The sequence below is a fragment of the Sciurus vulgaris genome, assembly GCF_902686455.1.
Source record: "Sciurus vulgaris genome assembly, chromosome: 18".
NCBI classification, from domain to species: domain Eukaryota; kingdom Metazoa; phylum Chordata; class Mammalia; order Rodentia; family Sciuridae; genus Sciurus; species Sciurus vulgaris.
The window spans coordinates 39,894,045-39,913,527 of record NC_136479.1 but is presented as its reverse complement, the minus strand read 5'-3'; the positions used below and the strand labels follow the sequence as shown (position 1 = coordinate 39,913,527).

At 48.8% G+C, this 19,483-nt stretch overlaps 1 protein-coding gene and 1 pseudogene across 2 annotated transcripts in view; one reads left to right on the top strand and one right to left on the bottom strand.

Annotated features, from left to right (window-relative positions):
* LOC306649347 (S-adenosyl-L-methionine-dependent tRNA 4-demethylwyosine synthase TYW1-like) overlaps nt 1-19,483 on the top strand; it is a 71,596-nt gene that overhangs the window by 22,295 nt on the left and 29,818 nt on the right. The window lies entirely within an intron of this gene.
* Nucleotides 5,788-7,923, bottom strand: LOC306650175 (large ribosomal subunit protein uL30-like; annotated as a pseudogene). The gene has a single exon. The product of its transcript is annotated as a large ribosomal subunit protein uL30-like (transcript).

Below are 19,483 nucleotides of genomic sequence, written 5' to 3'. Positions count from 1 at the left end.
TGGAATATTTTGCTGAGAATGTTCTGTAATGCTGGCTTTCTTTTTGTAAATTCTTTTAGCTTTTGTTTGTCATGGAAGGATTTTATTTCATCGTCAAATTTGAAGGTAAGTTTTGCTGGGTATAAGATTCTTGGTTGGCATCCATTTTCTTTCAGGGCTTGAAAAATGTTGTTCCAGGCCCTTCTAGCTTTTAGGGTCTGGATTGAAAAATCTGCTGATATCCGTATTGGTTTCCCCCTGAATGTAATTTGGTTCTTTTCTCTCACAGCCTTTAAAATTCTGTCTTTATTTTGTATGTTCGGTATTTTCATTATAATGTGCCTTGGTGTGGGTCTGTTGTAATTTTGTGTATTTGGAGTCCTATAAGCCTCTTGAACTTGATTTTCCATTTCATTCTTCAGATTTGGGAAATTTTCTGATATTATTTCATTGAATAGGTTGTTCATTCCTTTGGCTTGTTTCTCTAGGCCTTCCTCAATCCCAATAATTCTTAAATTTGGCCTTTTCATGATATCCCATAGTTCTTGTAGATTCTGTTCATGATTTCTTACCATCTTCTCTGTTTGTTCAACTTTGTTTTCAAGGTTAAATATTTTGTCTTCAATGTCTGAGGTTCTGTCTTCCAGGTGTTCTATCCTACTGGATATGCTTTCTATGGAGTTCTTAATTTGGTTTATTGTTTCCTTTATGTCAAGGATTTCTGTTTGGTTTTTTTTCAATATCTCTAACTCTTTATTGAAGTGATCTTTTGCTTCCTGTATTTGCTCTTTTAACTGTCGATTGGTGCGATCATTCAGTGCCTGCATTTGCTCTTTCATCTCATCATTCAGTGCCTGCATTTGCTCTTTCATCTCATCATTCAGTGCATGCATTTGCTCTTGCATCTCGTCATTTGCTTCTCTGATCATTTTAATTATGTACATTCTGAACTCCTTTTCTGTCATTTCTTCTGCCATGCTGTCGTTGGGTTTCATTGATGTAACATCTAGATTTGTTTGCAGCATTTTCTTTCCTTGTTTTCTCATATTGTTCAGGTATCAGTTGACCGCTGTGATATTGCAGATTTCCTCTATTGTCTTATAATATCCCTGAAGATTTCTATTATATCCCCTCTTAGTCTTCAGTAGCCTGAAATCTTGGAGGAAGTTGATAATGCAGTGCTCCACAAGGGAGCTGACTCCCTAGGGGTCGTGGCCTTCTGGTGGGGTATATTCCCTGCTAGTGGGCAGAGGTACCTTCACTTGCTGATGAATGGTCATCCAGAAGGGAAGTAGGTTGTGGGCTGATGCAAGACCAGTTTGGGCCTGTGTCTCTGATTTTACGGTCCTTTTGGGAGAACCTCACCCAACAGGGAGGAGTCACCTGGTGGGGAGGTCTCGCTGGTCGGTTTTCCTCCCAGAGATTCCGTTCAATTCACAACTACCGCCTGGGCTGGGCAGCCTTCTTCTGCAATGTTCCCAGGGACCCGGACCTACCTCCTGGGCCTGGGAGCCTCACCCTTTGCAGATGACTCTCCTTAGGCTGCCCTTCCTCAGAGAATCTGCCCGCAGGCCTGGAACCTTCGCTCCGCCGTAAGCCTGTCTCTGTGCGGCTCTTCCACCCAGAAGCCTCCTAGATCCTGGGACCCTGCTCTGCACCTAATCGCCTGGCTATGCGGCCCCTCCTCTGAGCAGCCACCTGGGGCCCCGTACAATCGCTCTGAGTCCCAGAGACCCGCCACACGCCTCTTCCTCCAGACAGCCGCCCAGTATTCCGGTGCGGTCACTAGGAGTCCAAGAAACTCACTGCGTGCCTCCACCTCCACCAACCACCCGTAGCCCTGGGCAATCAATCACTCCGAGTCGAAGTGACCCTCCCCGTTCCTCCTCCTTCTCCAGATAACCCCCCGGGTGTTCAGGAGCGGTCGCTCTGAGTGGCTCTGAGTCCACGTGACCCGCAGCACAGGTCCTCTGGGCAACCACCCGGAGCTCTGGTGCGGCCACTCAAGACCAAGCGACCCACCACGCTTCTCCTCCAGGCAGCCCCCCTGTGTTCAGGAGCTGTCACTTTAAGTCCAAACAACTCACCACTCGCCTTCTCCTCTGAGCAGCCGCCTGGAGCGCTAATACAGTCACTGCGCGTCCAAGGGACCCGCCGTGCTCCTCCTACTCCTCCGGGCAGGCCCCGGCGTTCAGAAGTGGTCTGAGTCCAAACAGCTCGCCACGCAGCCCCTTCTCTGGCAACCGCCTGTAGCTCTGGTGTAGTCACCCCGAATCCAAGCGGCCGCGCTCCTCTTCCTCCTCCTCGTCCTCAGGGCAGGCCCCGGGGTTCAGAAGCGTCGTTCTGAGTCCAAACAGCTCGCCGCGGAGCTTCTCCTTGGCAACCGCCTGTAGCTCTGGTGCAGTCACTCCGAATCCAAGTGGCCACGCTCCTCTTCCTCCTCCTCGTCCTCAGGGCAGGCCCCGGGGTTCAGAAATAGTCGTTCTGAGTCCAAACAGCTCGCCGCGCGGCTTCTCCTCTGGAAACCGCCTGTAGCTCTGGTGCAGTCACTCTGAATCCAAGTGGCCACGCTCCTCTCCTCCTCCTCAGGGCAGGCCCTGGTGTCCTGAGTCCACACAGCTCTCCTCGCCACTCCTCCCCTGGGCAGCCGCCGGAGCCCCAGTGGTTGCTCCGAGTCCCAGCGCTGTGCCGAGCGGCCTCCTTTACGACGCTCCCAGCTGTCCGAGTCACTGCTCCAGCGGGGGGAGGGGCGTTTCGCCGGCAGCTCTACTTCACAAAGTTTCCTGCGTTCCGGGACCACCGTCCCATCCGGGACGCCTCCCCAGGGGGTGAGAGTCACCCGACTGCTTTGAGTTGGTCCCAAGTGTCTCAATATCTCCTCTTTTGAATCCTGAGTCCTGGAGCAACATGAAATGCAGCCACCCTCTAGGCCGCCATCTTGAAACCTCCCCATTCTAAGTTTTCCAAAGAACCTCCACACTGCTTTCCAGAGTGGTTTCACTAAGCTATAGTCCCACCAACAATGTATGAGTGAACCTCTTTCCCCACATCCATACCAACATCTAAGTCTGAGTTTGAATGCTAATTTCCCTTTTTTTGAAAGGTAGTACACATCACATCAGAATACGAACCCTAAGTGCACAGCTCATTGACTTCTTGTGAAGTCAGTTCAACTCTGACAGTCCAAGGGCCTTGTCATGTCCCTTTCTTGTCTGTGTTACCTCCACAGGTAACTAGTATTCTGAATCATGTGAGGAACTCTTTTTTGGTCTGCTTTCTTTAGTTGCATTATGTCTTTCAAACTTATCCTCATTGTATGTAGCAGTAGTCATTGCTGTGTGGAATTCCATTATGAATATGTCACAGGTTTTTTGGCAGTGGGGATTCCATACTTTTTTATTGGTGCATTATTTGTTATTTCCACAATCCCAGAATGCTGGGGACTCGAACCCGGGCCTCCAGCATGCCAGGCAGGCACTCTACGTGATGTGCTATATTGCTAGCATATTGGTGCATTGTTGGTGGGATTTGTTCTTAGATATTCGTACATTCACATGATTTGACAACGTCAGTCTGTCCACTATCACTCACCAGCACTACTCCGTTGGTCCCCTTTCTCTGATGATCTCCCTTTGGTATTTGGGAGACCTGCCCACCTACATTTTCCTTTTTCCTCTATGACTTCTGTATATGAGAGAGAACATAAGGACTCTTGGCCTTCCCAGTTTATTTTACTTAACATTATGGTCTCTAGTTGCATCCATTTTCCTGCAAATGCCACACTTTCCTTTTTCTCTATGGCTGAATAAAACTGCATTATGTATGTGACCACATTCTCTTTATCCACCCATCTGTGGCTGGGTGTATTTCTGGGCTAGGTCCCTAGTTTGGCTTTTGTGACTTGGGCTGCTGTCAGCGTGGGTCTGCATGTGTCAGTGTGCTAAGGTGACTATAGTTTTTCAGGATAGATACGGAGGTGTGGTACAGCGGGGTCATCTGGTGGGTCCACGCCTAGACCTCTGAGGAGCTTCATCTGATCTCCAAGTGGCTGTGCTAGTTCACATTACCACCCAAAGTGTAGGTACTCCTCTTTCTCCACATCCTTTCCAGCGTGCATTATTATTTGTATCCCCCTCTCCCTTTTTTTTTTTTTTTGGTAGATGGACACAATACCCATATTTTATTTATTAGTTTTTTTTTTTTTTTTTTTTTATTTAATGTGGTGCTGAGGCTTGAACCCAGCCTCACATGTGCTAGGCAGGTGCTCCACCACTGAGCCACAACCAACCCTATAATTGGTTTTCTTAAGGACTGTGTCCTTCTAACTGGTGTAAGATAAAATCTCAGTGGAGTTGTGATTTGCATTTTTTCATGTATTTGCTAACCATTTGTATTTCTTCTTTTGAGAAGTGTCTTGATCCTTTGCCCATTTATTAATTGGGTTATTTGATGTTTTGGTGTCAAGTTCTTTGAGCTCTTTATGTACGTGGACACCATTCCTCTGTGAGAAGAGCAGCTTTCAGGACCTGTGTCCTGTGGGTTCCGCCTTCCATTCCTAGAGACACCCTGTCCTGTGGGTTCCGCCTTCCATTCCTAGAGACACCCTGTCCTGTGGGTTCCGCCTTCCATTCCTAGAGACACCCTGTCCTGTGGGTTCCGCCTTCCATTCCTAGAGACACCCTGTCCTGTGGTTTTCGCCTTCCGTTCCTAGAGACACCTTGTCCTGTGGGTTCCGCCTTCCATTCCTAGAGACCCGCCCTGTGGGTTCTGCCTTCCATTCCTAGGGACCCCGCCCTGTGGGTTTCGCCTTCCATTCCTAGAGACCCCGCCCTGTGGGTTCTGCTTTCATCTTCCTAGAGACCCCTGTTCTCTGGCCTCCTGCATGTTCTGTGTTCTCTTTGCTCTGCAGAACCTTTAAATTTGGAGCTGACCCGTATCCTAAGTTTGCATTCTTTCCTGAGCCTTTGGGTCCTATTGAGAAAGTTGTTGCCTGTGCCTCACAGCTGGACTGTTGACCCTATGTTTTCTTCTGGGAATTGCATAGTTTCTGGTCTAATTTTGAGGGCTTTGATCCATTTTGAATTGACTTTCATTCAGGGTGAGAGATTGAGGTCTAGTTTCTTTCTTCCACCTATGAATAACCAGCCATCCCAGCACTGTTTGTTAAAGACCTCTTCTCTCCACTGTGTTTTTGTTGTCACTGCCAAGGGTCAGATGGCTGCATCTGAGTGCTGTCTCTGTGTCTTCTCTTCTGTCCCATTTGTCTGTGTGCCTGCTTTTAGCAAGCGCCATGCAGGTTTGTTACTGAAGCTCTGTAGTGTCATTTGAAGTATTGGGATGCCTCCAACATTGCTCTTTTGGTTTAGAATTGCTTTGGCTATTCCAGGTCTTTTTTTCTTCCAAATGAATTTTAGGACTGTTTTTTTCCAGTTCTTTGAAGAATGTTTTTGGCATTTTGATGTGAATTGTGTCAAATCTGTATATTGCTTTTGGTAGCATGGCCATTTTGAATGTGAATTCTGCCTATCCTCCAACCTGGGAGGTCTTCCCGTCTTCTGAGGTCTTCTTCAGTTTCTTACTTCAGTGTTCTGTAGTTTTCATTGTACAGGTCTTTCACCTCCGTGGTTGATCTATTCCTAGGTATTTTATTTTATTTGAGGCTATTGTGACTGGGCTTTCCTGATTTCTCAGCAGCTTCGTTGTTGGTATGTAGGACAGCTACTGATCTCTGTACTCTGGCTTTGTGACCTGCTACTTGCCATGTGTGTTTATTAGCTCTAGCAGTCTTTTGGATCTTCTAGGAATAGGTCATATCATCTGCAAACAAATCAAAGCATTATCCATCAAGGCAACTCGTTTCTTATTGATTGTGCCACATCCACGCTTGTAAATTAGTTCATTCACTGACTTCAGGTTTGGGTACCCCTGGGCAATGTATGGTTCCACAATCCTCAGCATGTTAATTGAAGCCTTGTTGAGCTTTAAAAAGGTGCCATTGAAGATCGGGCAAAGGTGAAGAAGTTGTAGCACCTTACCAACCTTTGGGCTCACACACTTGAGTCCCCTGATCCTGATGACAGATGCCAGTTTGGGTTCTGCAGGTTCATTGATAATGCCAGCTTTTCTTGCCATCCTAGCCATTCGAATCTCCATCCTGTAATCTGCCTATATTCCTTGTGGTAATGCTGGGCTTTTTCATAGATAAGCTTCCTCCTGCCTTTCAGAGTATCTTTTGGACAGACTTCTTCCGCAGGTGCTCTGCATAATTCCTCTGCTTTTTCTTAAGGGTTTCTGGCACAGCAGGAACCTTCTTTTTCTTCTCTTCAGCAACCTCCATGGTTCCAGCCGGAAAAAGAGGACATGGCTGCTGGATTTTGTCAAAGGTCTTCTGCACATCGGTTGAGATTACTAAATGGTTTACATCCTTAATTCTAGTGATGTGATGAATTACATTTATTGATTTGTGTATATTAAACTGTACTTGCATCTCTGGAATAAAACCAACTTGGTTGTGCTGTACAATCTTCTTAATATATCGTTGAACACAATTTGTTAACATTAAGTATTTTTGCATCTAACTTCATCAGGGATATTTGTTCGTAGTTTTCTTTTCTTATGTACCCTAATCTGGTTTTGCTATGAGCGTGATACTGGCTTCATAGAATGAATTTAGAAGTGTTCCATCCATTTCAATTTCATGGGAAAATTTGAGGAACATTAGCATCAGTTCTTATTTAAATGTCTGGTAGAATTCAGCTAAGAAACCAACAAATTTTTCTTCTTAAATTCATTCAACTATTGATGAACTTCGAGATTGTTTCCAATTTGTGTCTGTTATTACCATTGGTACTCGACATTTTGAACACGTTCCTATTGTTTTAATGTGTATTTAATCCTCTGATAGTAAAATAATTTGTGATATTTTTATTAACTTTTTTTTCCCCTGTTACCTGGGATTGAACCCACAGGTTCTTAAACCCTGAGCCACATCCCCAGCTCTTTTTATTTTTTATTTTAGACAGCGTCTTGCTTAGTTGCTGAGGCTGGCCTTGAATTTCCGATCCTCCTGCCTCAGCCTCCCAAGCGACTGGGATTACAGGGGAGTGCCACAGAGCCTGGCTTGTTAACCATTTTCCAAAATACCTGTTGTTGTTCTTTATTATAATTTTCAGGGATGTTATTTTAGTCGGCTTGCAGATATTTTTATTGAAGACTTAGGGTCTGTACATGTGTGTACATTGGCACACACAGGACATGCTCTTGTGCTGTGCAGCGTGGTGTGTGTGGTTGAACACCTGAACCAGCATGTGGGTTGCATGCTCCTGCCCTGAGGGCTGCCTCGACTCCAGCCTGTTTCCCTCTGGATCTGCCCCGAGCTCCGTACTGTGTCAGGGGGTTGATTTTCCCCTCTTGCCGCCTTTCACCCCGGGTATAGCGGTGTGGTGAGTCTTGGTGTCTAGCAGAGAAGACTCCTTTCCCCTCGAAGCTGCTCTTCCTCAAAACCGTCCTGCCTGTTCCTGGCTCTGTAATGCATTTCCATGACTTTTGCGGTCAGTTTCCCCCAACGTGCACTTGCATGACTAGGATGTGGGTCACACGCGCACTGGAGCATGGCTGGCTTGCAGGTCCCTCCTGACAGCATGCCTTCCACCTGGCTCTTTGGGCCATTCGCCTGGCTGACCTGAAATGTCCGACAGGCGACTCTCTGTGGGCTTCTGGTCGCGGGCGTCTTTGGTCCTGCTCCCACGTGTGCTGACAGGCAGGCCCGTTCCTGGGAGCCCATTTCTTCGTCAGTTTAAATGCTCTATTTACTTTTCATTTTCTTCCCATCTGTGTTGCAGTGGGGCTGGCTCAGTGGGTGAACTTACCACACCCTTTGACGTGTGTGCACGTGTGTTATTTGATGGAAAGCTGATGACTGGCATCTGAGTGTCGCACAGGAGGTACCGTTGGCCCCTCACCTTCAGCTCACCTGCTCGTTCCATGTTTGCTGTGCTCTGTGTCTGGCGAGGCGAGTGCAGGCAGGCCTCTCGTCACCAGCAGGCATCCAGGGAGGAGATGTCATGGGCTTACTTCAGTGCGGAGGCACCTTCTCATGAGTCTGTACTTCAGTGTTAGTTTTTTTTTGGCCCAGAGCTGAGGTGTGTGAATTGATGGGTCACAGGTAACTGGAACATGCCCAGACTACAGTTTTGCACTGAACAGTCACCTCCGTGGGGAGGGATTTGTTTCTAGAGCGTCTGGGACTTGGACTTGGAGTCCGGTGTGAGGGTGTCTGGAGGAGCAGGTCTGCTGCGCGCGTGTGGTATGAGGCTTGTGGCCAGCAGCTGCCTTTGCGGTCACTCTGTAGTTCCAGGGACGTGAGGAAGCGCAGCCAGGCATAGCCTTTGCCTCTGCCTTCTGCTGGCTGCTGTCCAGCTGTTCCCCACAGTCGTGTCGCTCCTCGCCCCCGCAGGACACCCAGGTCGGCGGCACCAGGGGTGGGGCTGGTGCTCAGGGTCACTGCTTCTCATGGTGACACCGCTCCCGGTTCTAGGAGTGGGCGCCTCGCTGGCTCCCTGGTGGCGGTCTTGGACTTTGCAGGTAGGTCGTCTCCCGGCGGGAGGGTGTGAGGAATCACCCTGTGCTGAGCCAGTCTCCCCCTGGAGCCCCTGTGTGTCCTCGGGGAACGACGTGCAGCCCTCAGTCACCCCTGCTCCCGGGCACCCTCTCTGGCGCTTCGCATTTCTTTGCCTCCCCATGTTGTGCATCCCCTCGTGTCCTCAGCGCACAGTGCTCCCAGGCTGTGGAGAGCTGCCTGCTCAGCGGCACAGAGCCGCCCTGCCCACTCTCCCAGCTTCCCAAACTGCCAGCCCCGCTGCGCGTGCTCTTGTCTGCCGGTGCGCTGTGAGGCTGGGCGTGCTCTCTCCTCGTTACCTGCCGCCAGAGCTCTGGCCTCTGGCTGTGCCTCGACCCAGCCTCCTGCACTGGTCCTCCTGTGGCTCCCTCCCTGGCTCCTCTCACAGGTGGCATCTTCTGCAGGCCCTGTAGCTGCTGGGGTGCTGGACTGTCTGTCCACCATTGTGAGTGGCTCGCAGGTGCAGGCGATGCTTCACACACGGTCCCGGAGTGTGTGTGGTCTCCTCGGCTTTGTAGAACCCAGCGCAGGTCTTTTCTACTCCTTCACCCCACTTCGGCCTTGGAGCAGGGACCATCTCAGTGATGGACAGCTGAGATCAGGCCTGTCAGACACGGGGAAGCTGATTGACTCCAGTCAATAGCAGTTACAGCGCGCGCATGTGTGTGTGTGTGTGTGTGTGTGTTCTGAGCCACATGTTGTGTTTCTAAGCCCCCTCTTCTGTGTATCCATGTCATCAATGCTATGCTGCATGAGCAGTTTGCTTTTAGTTTTTTAAAATTCCAACATAGAAATCACTACTGTTGTCAGATGTTTGGGGTGTCGTCAGAGAACTGAGGCCTGAGAGGCCAGCTCCCACTGCCCCTGCCTCGAGAGCCACATTGGCCTGGGCTCTGCTGCTATTGGCGTGCGTCCCCTGCTCCTGGCTCCAGCTCTGTGCTGGGAAGGCCTTAGTGTGGCTGCATGTCCACTTCAGACACCGCACAGCCCTCTGCTGGGCCTGGGCACCTTGAGGTAGTAGTGTCCAGGCTCATAAATAAACTGGAGTGGTGCTCTTACTTACCAGCCTCAGGCTGCAGTTTTCATGATTCCCACAGGCTAGAGTTTTAGAAACGCAGTTACCGGCTCAACAGATCTGAATATTTTTCCGGATCCTTTAATTATGTTGCGGTATTACTTCCTGAAGCGTTTGTACTAACTGGTGCTCCCGCCATCAGTGTGTGAGAGTGCCTGTCATGCTGGGCTTGAGGCAGTGTCAGGGCTGCTGTTTTAAATCTTGGCCAATCTGCTAAGCCAAAATGGCTCCTCATTAGTGCTTCAGTTTGCATCTTTGCTCACTCGCAAGTCACTGCTGTATTTTAGGAGACCATTTTATCTTGTTTTGACATAGCCTCAACTAGTTTGTCTCAAATTCCAACTGTCAAGATAGATCATTGAAATCAAGAGAGGTAGACCTGGAATAAGTGGCCTCACGCAGGGTGTGAGGAGCCTCAGGCTCCCGATGGCGACCCCACTCTCCCACTTCCTGTGGCAGATGCACAGTGCCAAGAGAGGAAGGAGTAACGTAGTAGTCTTTCACCTCGGCCGCCAGCTCCCTGTGTCCCCCCAACACCGGGGAGGGCCTGACACACACACCAGGGGAGGCCTGGGCTGCTTCACTGACTGACTGACCCCTCGGTCGGTGCTGCTGCTGGGTATTCCCCTCAGTAGCAGACATGGTATCTCACCATGAATACTCTGTGTGTGACATACAAGCACTTTTAAAAACCTGCATGTCTTCCTCCAGCGCCTTCCTTGTATTCTCTTTAGTTATAGGCTTTGTTATTGGAGCATATCGGACACACAGGACAGTGCACCGATCTTCCACGAACAGCTGAGTGAATAATCATAACGAACACAACCAGCAAACCACTCAAGAAGTAGGATGCCGACCGCACTCCAAGTCCTCCCCTAGCCCTTAGCCCATCTGCCCTCCAACGACAGTCACTATGGCTCGCACCCTATGGCCGTGCCTGCCCGTGAACTCACACCCACAGAATCGTAGCAGTTACTTCTTTGAATATTCACATACTTTTTCCTTTACACATCTCTCTTGGGTTCATCCATGATATTGCATGCAGCTGTATGTGTTTTTGCTGTATTCCGGTACACGCGTATGCCTCGATTTATCCATGGAACCATTGACAGACATCTACTTTCTCTACAGGACGTGGCTGCTGGGAATGATTCCTGTGCTGCTCACTGGTGGTGGCTACCCGCCTAGGTGTATCTGCTGTGTGCAGCTAGTTGGTGCCTAAGTGACCTGGGAACGTGCACCCAGCAGCTGTGTGTGCTTTCCCGTTCCTTGTACCCTTGCCACTGCCGGTTTGTCTGTCACTCTCTTGGTAGTGAGGAAATTTCTAGTTTAATTTCCACATATTTATGAATTTTCTGCTTTCCTTTGGTTACTGATTGCTAGTTTCATTTCAGTGTAATTCAAAAGTGTTTGAAAATGATTTTAACCTTGTTTAATTTATTGAAACTTGTTTCTTGGTCTAACATAGAATATCTGAGTACGTTTGGGAAGAACTTCGTGCAGTGTCCCAAGGCCTGCTGGCTTATCACGTCCGTCTCCACCTCATGCTGGTCCAGGTGTCCAGCCAGTTCTCACCTGGGCATGGCCCTCCACACACCCTGTGGGACTGTCTGCTTCTCTTCTTTCTGTCAGTGTCTGCTGTTTTGTATTTTGGACTCTGGTTTGTTGCATATATATGCATGTCATTGTCAGGTAGTCTTGCTGAATCAACCATTTTATCAACATAAAATGCCCTCCTTTGTCTTTTTAAAGAATTTTTTACTCTTACTGGTTTTGTCTGGTGTTAGGATGGTCAGCCCAGCTTCCGTTTGGTGACTGTACAGGATCCTGCTATCTACCTTTTCACTGATGTTTGTCTGAAGCAGGTCTCTTTATAGACAACAAAGAGTGACTCGTTTATTTTTTTAAAAAAATTTATTCTGCCCCCCCAAAAACATAACATATATATATATATACACACACACACATATATATATATATATATATTTTTTTTTTTTTTTAAAATAAAGGCAAAAGAAAAGATGGCATTTAAAAATGCTGGGGACGCTGCCAGTTCCTGTTTGAAGTGACCCCTGCCAGGGCAGGGTCCTGCTGTTTTGTTTTTGCCCATGTTGATGGCTGTTCTCGTCTCCTCCACTACTGTCTTTCCTTGTTTTGAGAGTTTTAGAATTTCCTTTGGGTTTCTTTTAGCTTTTCTCTTTTTTTCGATACCTTTTAAAATCATTTTCTGAAGGTGTGCCCGGGTTGTTACTCACACGTGGGACGTGAGTCCAGTTTGAGGCGATGCCCGCTTACCGTCAGTAAGGCACAGAGCCCTTAGCAGTGGCCTTACCCTGCCCGCCGCAGGCCACAGCTTCACACTTCAGGTGCCAGTTAGTGGGCGGGGGGTGTCGTAAAGCACGTGGACAGCAGAGGGGGGCTGCGACCCAAAACACCGTGGTGGCTTTGTGCGCTACATGGGTCCTTTGTCAGAGCGGTTCCTGTGCAGAGCCTCGTGGTCACCGTGTGCCTCCTTGTCTGTCCTCTTGAAGGATGCCCTTCACGTTTCTTCTGGGATGGGTCCCCCAGTGCACTAACTCCCCTTGTGTTTGTTTAAAGGAAGGTGATTCAGTCTTCTTGCTTAATTTTGTTAAAACTTTGATTTCTAGAGCAGTTTTAGGTTCACTGCAAAATCGAGAGAAATGTACAAAGCTGTTTGGTGTGGCCTCTACCCTCAAAATACAGAGCTTTCTCATCGTCATTTATTTTTGAAGGACAGTTTTGCCAGACAAGAACCCTCCATTGACAGCGTTTCCTGCTCAGCAGTCCACACCTTTACCTTCTTACCATGGACCGGGCCATGGGACATGTCCGCTTCCCACACCTCAACCCTCAGCAGCGAGAGCCTGGTCCGCACTGTGCTGAAGGCTGGCCCACCGCTGCTCCTTGTCCCCAGCACGTGGGGTCCTCTCTGCAGGGAGCAGGGGCAGGGCATAGGAAGAAGTGGATGACGAGGCAGTGGCCTGAACGTGCTCGGAACCAAGGCCAGGTCTGCAGAAATACTGGACTTGCCCACAGGCGTAGGTGGAAGACAGCTGTGGTCAATAGCGTGAGCTTTAGGGAAACAGAAGGCCTTGAGAGCCAGCCGATGACAGGCAGAGACGGAAACTCTGAGAGAGCAAGCAGAAACGTCCATAGCAGGCCGGGCAGGTGAGGGACAGGCTGGCTGGCAGGTGGCTGGGGAGAGACTTGCGCTCACGGGTCTGCCAACAGAAAGGACAGAAAATGCCGAGCAGGGAACCCAGGACTGTGGGACGCTGCGGAGGTGAACTGCAGGAGAGAGGGCAGCAAGATCATACTCAAAGGACAGCAACAGAATCCCTAGTTACCATCGGACACCCACTGCAGGGCCAGGGCACTCAGAGGACAGCAAGCAGGACAAGTGCCTGATGAAGCACGTACACCAGAGAACAGGCACCACCCGGCTGCATCAGGAAGACACCAGAAACCGTCCTGGAAGAGGCCGGAGCAGTCGGCGAGGATGCAGGACTGGCTGCCCGCTTTCTGTCGCGACCTCTTCCTGGGGACCAGTGTTCTCCACGGCGTCAGCACAGTGCACACAGCCCAGCTGCTGTTCTTCCTGGTTCCCATTCTTGGGCCTGCCACTTTCGTCCTTAATGGAGGTCTCACCAGGGCCACTGGCTGACCTGTGGGCATCACGGAGCTTCTTCCCTCTCCTCGACTGTAAGGAATGCTTCACGGCTCCACCCTGAGTCCCACCTGGAGTTGGGTTCCATTCACACCCCACTTGTTGGAATGTGTTTGCCCCTGTGAACCGCGAGGAACGCAGGCAGCTAAGCCGTTCCAGGGGCAGACATGGGCTAGTGCCTTGACGTGTGGTAGTGCTGAGCTCCTGCTCTCACGCTGCTCGGAAGGGCGGTTACGGGGCTGCCTGAGAGCTGCCGGTGGGTGAGCAGTTCAGGTTGGATTGTGGACAGCATACCTGTGGTCACTTTCCCACGGGTAGCAAGAGGCTAGAGGGACAGGAAGGTGGGAGTGGTGGGCCTGCCTCCTCCCTGCCTCCACCCCCTGGGGGGCTCCTTTCCTCTCCGGCTCGCTTTGCTCCCTCACTGCAGAGGCTGGTCCAGGGACAGGGGCACTCTGCTCGGTCCCCTCCGCTGCAGCCCCAGGGGGCTGGTGACCCAGACTGGGTGGAGACCTGCTCAGCCAGCAAGCCCTGGGTGCAGTGGGTGGCATGGTGGTCGTCCAGCGCAGGCCTCAAGGTTTGCTGTTCATGTCATGCTATGCTGCGAGACTCAGGGGCCCCGTGGTTCCCTGGCGCCTGAGACGGACGGCACACCTGAGCTCACAGCCTGTGGTGTGCCAGCTGCTGATCCTCTGCCATGCCCTCCTGCTGCCCACCTGCCTGCCAGGCGGAGCCACTGTGCCCACATCTCTCCCAGCTGTTGTTTCAGAAATATTTATTTACTTATGTATGTGTTGTTTTTATATATACATGACAGCAGGATGTATTTTGCACATTATACTTGCATGGAGTGTGACCCTTTCCAATTTTGATCCCAGTCTTGTGTTGCACATATTGTGGAGTAACACTGGTTGTATTTATATGTGAGCATAGGAAAGTGATGTCGGGTTCATTCTACTGTCTTTCCTGTTCCCATCCCCGCTCTTTTCCCTTTATTCCCCTTTGTCGAATCCAGTGAACTTACATGCTTCCCTTCCCTACCCTCCCTTGTTATGGGTTAGCATCCACATAACATTCAGCCTTTGGTTTTTGGGATTGACTTAATTCACTTAGCATGGTAGTCTCCCGTTCCATCCATTTACCAGCAAATACCATAATGTCATTCTTCTTTGTGGCTGAGTAATATTCCATCGTTAGCTCAGGAATGGACTTCCTCAGTTAAGACTTCTAAAGCACAAGAAGTGAAATCAGGATTCAATAAATGGGATGCCATCAAACTGAAAAGCTTCTTCACAGCAAAGGAAACAATCCAGAACATGAACAGAGAGCTCAGAGAATGGGGGAAAATCTTTACCACCTGCACCTCAGATAGAGCATTACTCTCCAAGATCTACAAAGATCTCAAAAACCTTGAAGCCTCCTCACCTCCCTTCCTGGTGGCTTGTCCCCATCGCTGGGGGAGGGGGCACCCAGTTCTCAAACGAAACAGAATCAGAACACCTGAGATCACAAGGTGCTGGCTCTTGCCCTCCTTATGGCGAGTTGTCTTTCGTGCGTCCTGGCCACCGTGAGGTGGGCTTCCTCTGCTGAGTGCCGACGGTGTGGACAGAGACCTCTGAAACCCAGCTGGAGTGGCCCTCTCCTCTGTGGGTTGACCAGCCAGAGTGGCCCTCTCCTCTGCGGGTTGACCAGCGCAGGCTTTCCCGGGAGCTGCTGCTGGCCGAGTGCGCGGCATGCGGCACCCGCTCTGCCGCACTGGGGCGCCGTCCTCCACCAGCAGTGTGCCTCGTCGCTGGCAGGCGCCAACAGGGCCCTGGCAGGCGAGAGTCCATTCACGTCAGTGCAGTCTGGGTTGCAGGCTCATGTTTTCTTTTTTAAGAAAAAGGAAGTTAAAGCAGTAAGGCCAAGTATTTCTTCTGCAAAGGAGATTCAGCTGCCGCTCTTCAGCCACAGGTGCGTCCAGGTGCAGTTTTGATTTGCTCTAACTGTGTCTCGAGCCCTTTCTTCTTTGGAGTTGAGCAGCTGCCTTAACTATGCCAGCACACATGCAGTGAGGGCTCAGGATCTCTCCATGGAGCAACTCCTGCACGCACAGTGAAACTGACGGTCAGTTGGCGCCTGGGCCCAGAGGCACCCCTTCTGCAGTGGACCCATGGTGCCACGTTGTCCTTGGGGTTTCGAACAGAGCTTGTTACAGATAAAAGGGAAGCCAGTAGACTACCGTGGCTTTGGTTGGAAATCGTCAAGAACAATTAAGCCAAATATGCCAGAGGAAACGCTCATATTCAAAAGGAAGTTCCTGTGTTACCTGTGTTTCATCATTAACTTCAAAACTGTGGTTGATTGTATATAGGCAGAAATTCTCCAAAGTTTACATGATGAAAGTTTGCTTTGCAGCAAATGGTTTCAGTATCTAATAAGCACAGTCCTCTAAAAACCATGCTTAAAACTTAAGAAACTTCAAAATTTCTCCATTGACCAAAATTTTTCTTCTTCAGAGAAAATAGTTTACCAGAGAAAAAGGAAATTTGACTCTTTGCATGCTTTTAAGGAAAGTCTCAGTCTGTGGGGAAGGAAGTTCTTGCTTGCCTCCCAGGAAAGCCCTGCAGGGACCCTAATCCTGCTGCCCTGTGGCAGGTGCCTGGGAGACATTGTGCCCCGCCTGGGTGCTCTTCGCTGTTTCCTGCCTGTCCTCACCAGAGCACGCTCTTCTCTGGTCAAGGACACACATTCCTATCACAAATGTCTCGCCCACTTACTGTGGAAATTTGGGGCAATACAGGAGCACAGTTTAGACATCCAAACAGAAGTTACTGACCCATAGAAGGAATAAAAAGAGACTTCAAGAGAATTTTAAAAGTAGACAGTGGAAAACAATCACTTTCCAGGCAGCAACAGTGCGGTTGATTTCACGTTAATGGCAAACTAAACCATGGAGCTGCAGAGCCGCGGTCAGCTGAGGGACGCCAGTGCAGAATTCTCTTCCTGCAGGTTCTTCTGGAGCCGGAAGGAGAAATAAGTGTCTTGAGAAGACATAGTGCCTGTGTTAGGAGAGAAAATAGGCCAGGAATCAATGAGCTAAACGTACCTATGAAGCTAGAAAAAGAGCAGCAAATCTACATGAATAAGTACGTGGCAGGAAGTAAAAACTCTGTAAATGGAGACCTTAAAAACAACACTGGCTCTTTGTGCACGGGTAACTCCCTGGCAAGGTCAGTCAATCAAATGAGGATGCTTGGTCATTAAAAAGGTAGGAGGGTGTTTTAATGACGGGATGCCGATGAGCTTGGAAATCTGGAAGAAATGTACAGATTCTTAGAAAACAAAGCTGAAGAACGTTTACACAAGCGTAAATCATCTAAGTGGGTCTGTAATTACTAAAAAAGTTTATTTTGTAATTTAAACATTGTGCAAAGGAAACTACAGGCCCAGGTACTTTCACTGTGGAATTAACCAGTCAATCTTGGAAGCTAACTAATACGGCCCTTCTCAATATCCCAGAAAGGAGGAGTAGCACTCTCTAGTCGTTTCCATAACCCAGAGTAACCACAACACTGAATTATAAAACAAATTAAGAAAAAAGTGGTGTTTGCTTGTGAACAGAGGCCAGAATTCTAAACAAGTCTAAAATCATCGTATATAAAACCATGAAAAAGTAACTTTATTCTAAGAATGTAAACTCTATTAATGCTCAGAAATCAACTGGACTTAAATAAAAAAAGAAAGATAGTAGGATAAGTTGAGTAGATACAGAACAGAAATTCAGTGGAATTCCGCACCTGTTCATGGTCAGCACCTGGTGGTAAACCAGGACTGGAAGGAAGCTCCCTAATACTAGATAGCTTCAGAAGAGCGCCATCCTTCATTGATAAGTGTCTACAGCTTGAGCGCCTGCAGGACACAGCCTGGCCTCCCCCTGCCGAGTGCTCAGCATGAGGGGAAGGTCCCGAAGGTAAAGGAAGCCATCGGCGTCTGCGGGCAGTCTAGGAGTCCTCCTCCAAAATGTCTGAGACCAGAGTGTTGTAGGTTCATTCAGGTTTTGTAGATACACAAGTACGTAAAGAGCTCTCTTGAGGATGGGACTGAAGTCCAGACACAAGACTTGTCATTCATGTGTCACTTGCACCCAAATGTCCAGAAGGCATCTGTGTAGAGTATTTTTATTGCACCTACATTTTGACTCTTGAGATGTGGAATTTTCCACCTGAGCTATTATCTTGGTGCTCAAGAAGTTCTGCATTTTGCAGCATTTTGGATTTTCAGATTGTTATGTTCAACCTGCATATAAAATTTTAATATAACTGTGGGAAGTTTTCCCATAAATCTGTTAATTAATAAGTACATTTTACAAGGTTGCTGGATACAAATTAGTTTACAGGAATCAGTGATATTTTGGAATACCAACAATAAAAATGTCCATTAAATATTAGTTAAAAGGGGAAAAATTAAGATACCACCATAACAAAGTATCAAAAATATATTAGCTAGGATACAAAAAGGAAAAAAAGAAGAAGAAAACGATGAAGTGTTTTTGAGAGGAAACTTAAAGGTCCTGAACAAATGGCATGTTTGGGAAGGTTCAACATCAGCAAAGTGTTGTTTCTCCCTGAGCTGATCCTGTCAGTCATGGTAGCCACTGGCTTCGTGTGGCCTTGAGGGTTTGACATGAGGCCATGCTGAATTGAACTGTGCTCTTACATGAAGTGCCATTGGGATTCAGAGACCCAGCATGGAAAATGGAATGTCAAATGTCCCAATTACTTTTACATGTTGATTACTTTTTGAGGTTGATTACTTTTTGTATATATTGTTAAAACATACTGAAATTGATTTCACCTGGTAGCTTTTTAATTTTTAAATTTGACTTAGCAAATTTAAAACTACATGTGTGGTTTGCATTTTTGGTTCACATTGTATTTCTATTGTACAAGCCCGGATTTTAAATTCGATTGTACCTCAGTTAGAATCAGGAAAGATTAATTATCATTTTGAAAGTTGATAGGCAGTTCTAAAATTGATGGGCATATAGAGGACCAAGAACAGTGAAGACTCCTTGGTGGAGGCCACAGTGAGAAGACAGGCTCCGTTGCAGGGTTTCTCAGCTTCAGCAAATAGACAGGTAATGCTGACCTTGTAGGAGGAGGTTAGGGGTCCGTCTCGTGGTTGTACCGTGGTTAGCAGCAGCCCTGGCCTCTACCCACTAGGTGTCAGTAGCACCCCCTTTTGTGAAAACCAAAATTTTTCTCAAGATGTTGCCATATGAATCAACTGATCCCTGGGAAGGATGGTTTTGACTGGATATGAAGTCTTATCAAGCAGTCAGTGATGTGAGGACAAGGGCAAACAGCGGGGTCAGTGGAACGGAAAGTGGGAGGAACGCAGGAAACCCGCACGGGTGTGGATGTGACTCTGGTAGATTCATTACCCCGGCGCATCCACTGGAAATAAACTTAACCTCTGCCGCACACACAGAAATGGGCTTTGGTGGAGTTTGATGCACTTCAAAGGTGAGATAATGAAGCTTTTAGAAAAGAAGATGAGAGATTCTCTTCATGGTCTTGATGTACGGTAGCAGCGCTGATCGTGAAGAAGCAGCTTGGTCGCAGTGGGCTGCTCCCAAAGCAGGGTCTGTTGGTGGGAGGACGCTGCGGGAGGGTGGACAAAGGCCGCTGGCAGGTGGACGTGGTCCTAACACATCTGCAGCACAGCTCTTCAGCCCAAAGAACACGAAGCTCGTGCTAAAAAGCTGTAGGAGGAAGACGGATCCCAGTGGAGAGGTATTCACAGCATAAGAGGAGACGCCAAGTGTGGAGGTGCACGAGGCCAGGAGACCCGAGGCGGCTCCCTCGGCTTCTCCAGCAACCAGGTAGGTGCAGAGCAGCCGGGAGCTGCTGGCATCGCAGCAAGACCAGAGCCAGCCAGGGCTGCGCCGGGCTGCGGGCGCGGGTTTGCTAACTTTGAACACGAGCTGCCCGGTGACCTGCGTGCCTGCATCAGTAGGCGTGTCCTGGAGAATGTTCGTACAGCACGTTGAAACACAGGAGTGTATTCAATAAGAGACCCATGGGGGGCCTTCACTAGTAACGTACTCATACGATGGCGTGATAAGTAGCAAAACCGTGCATTT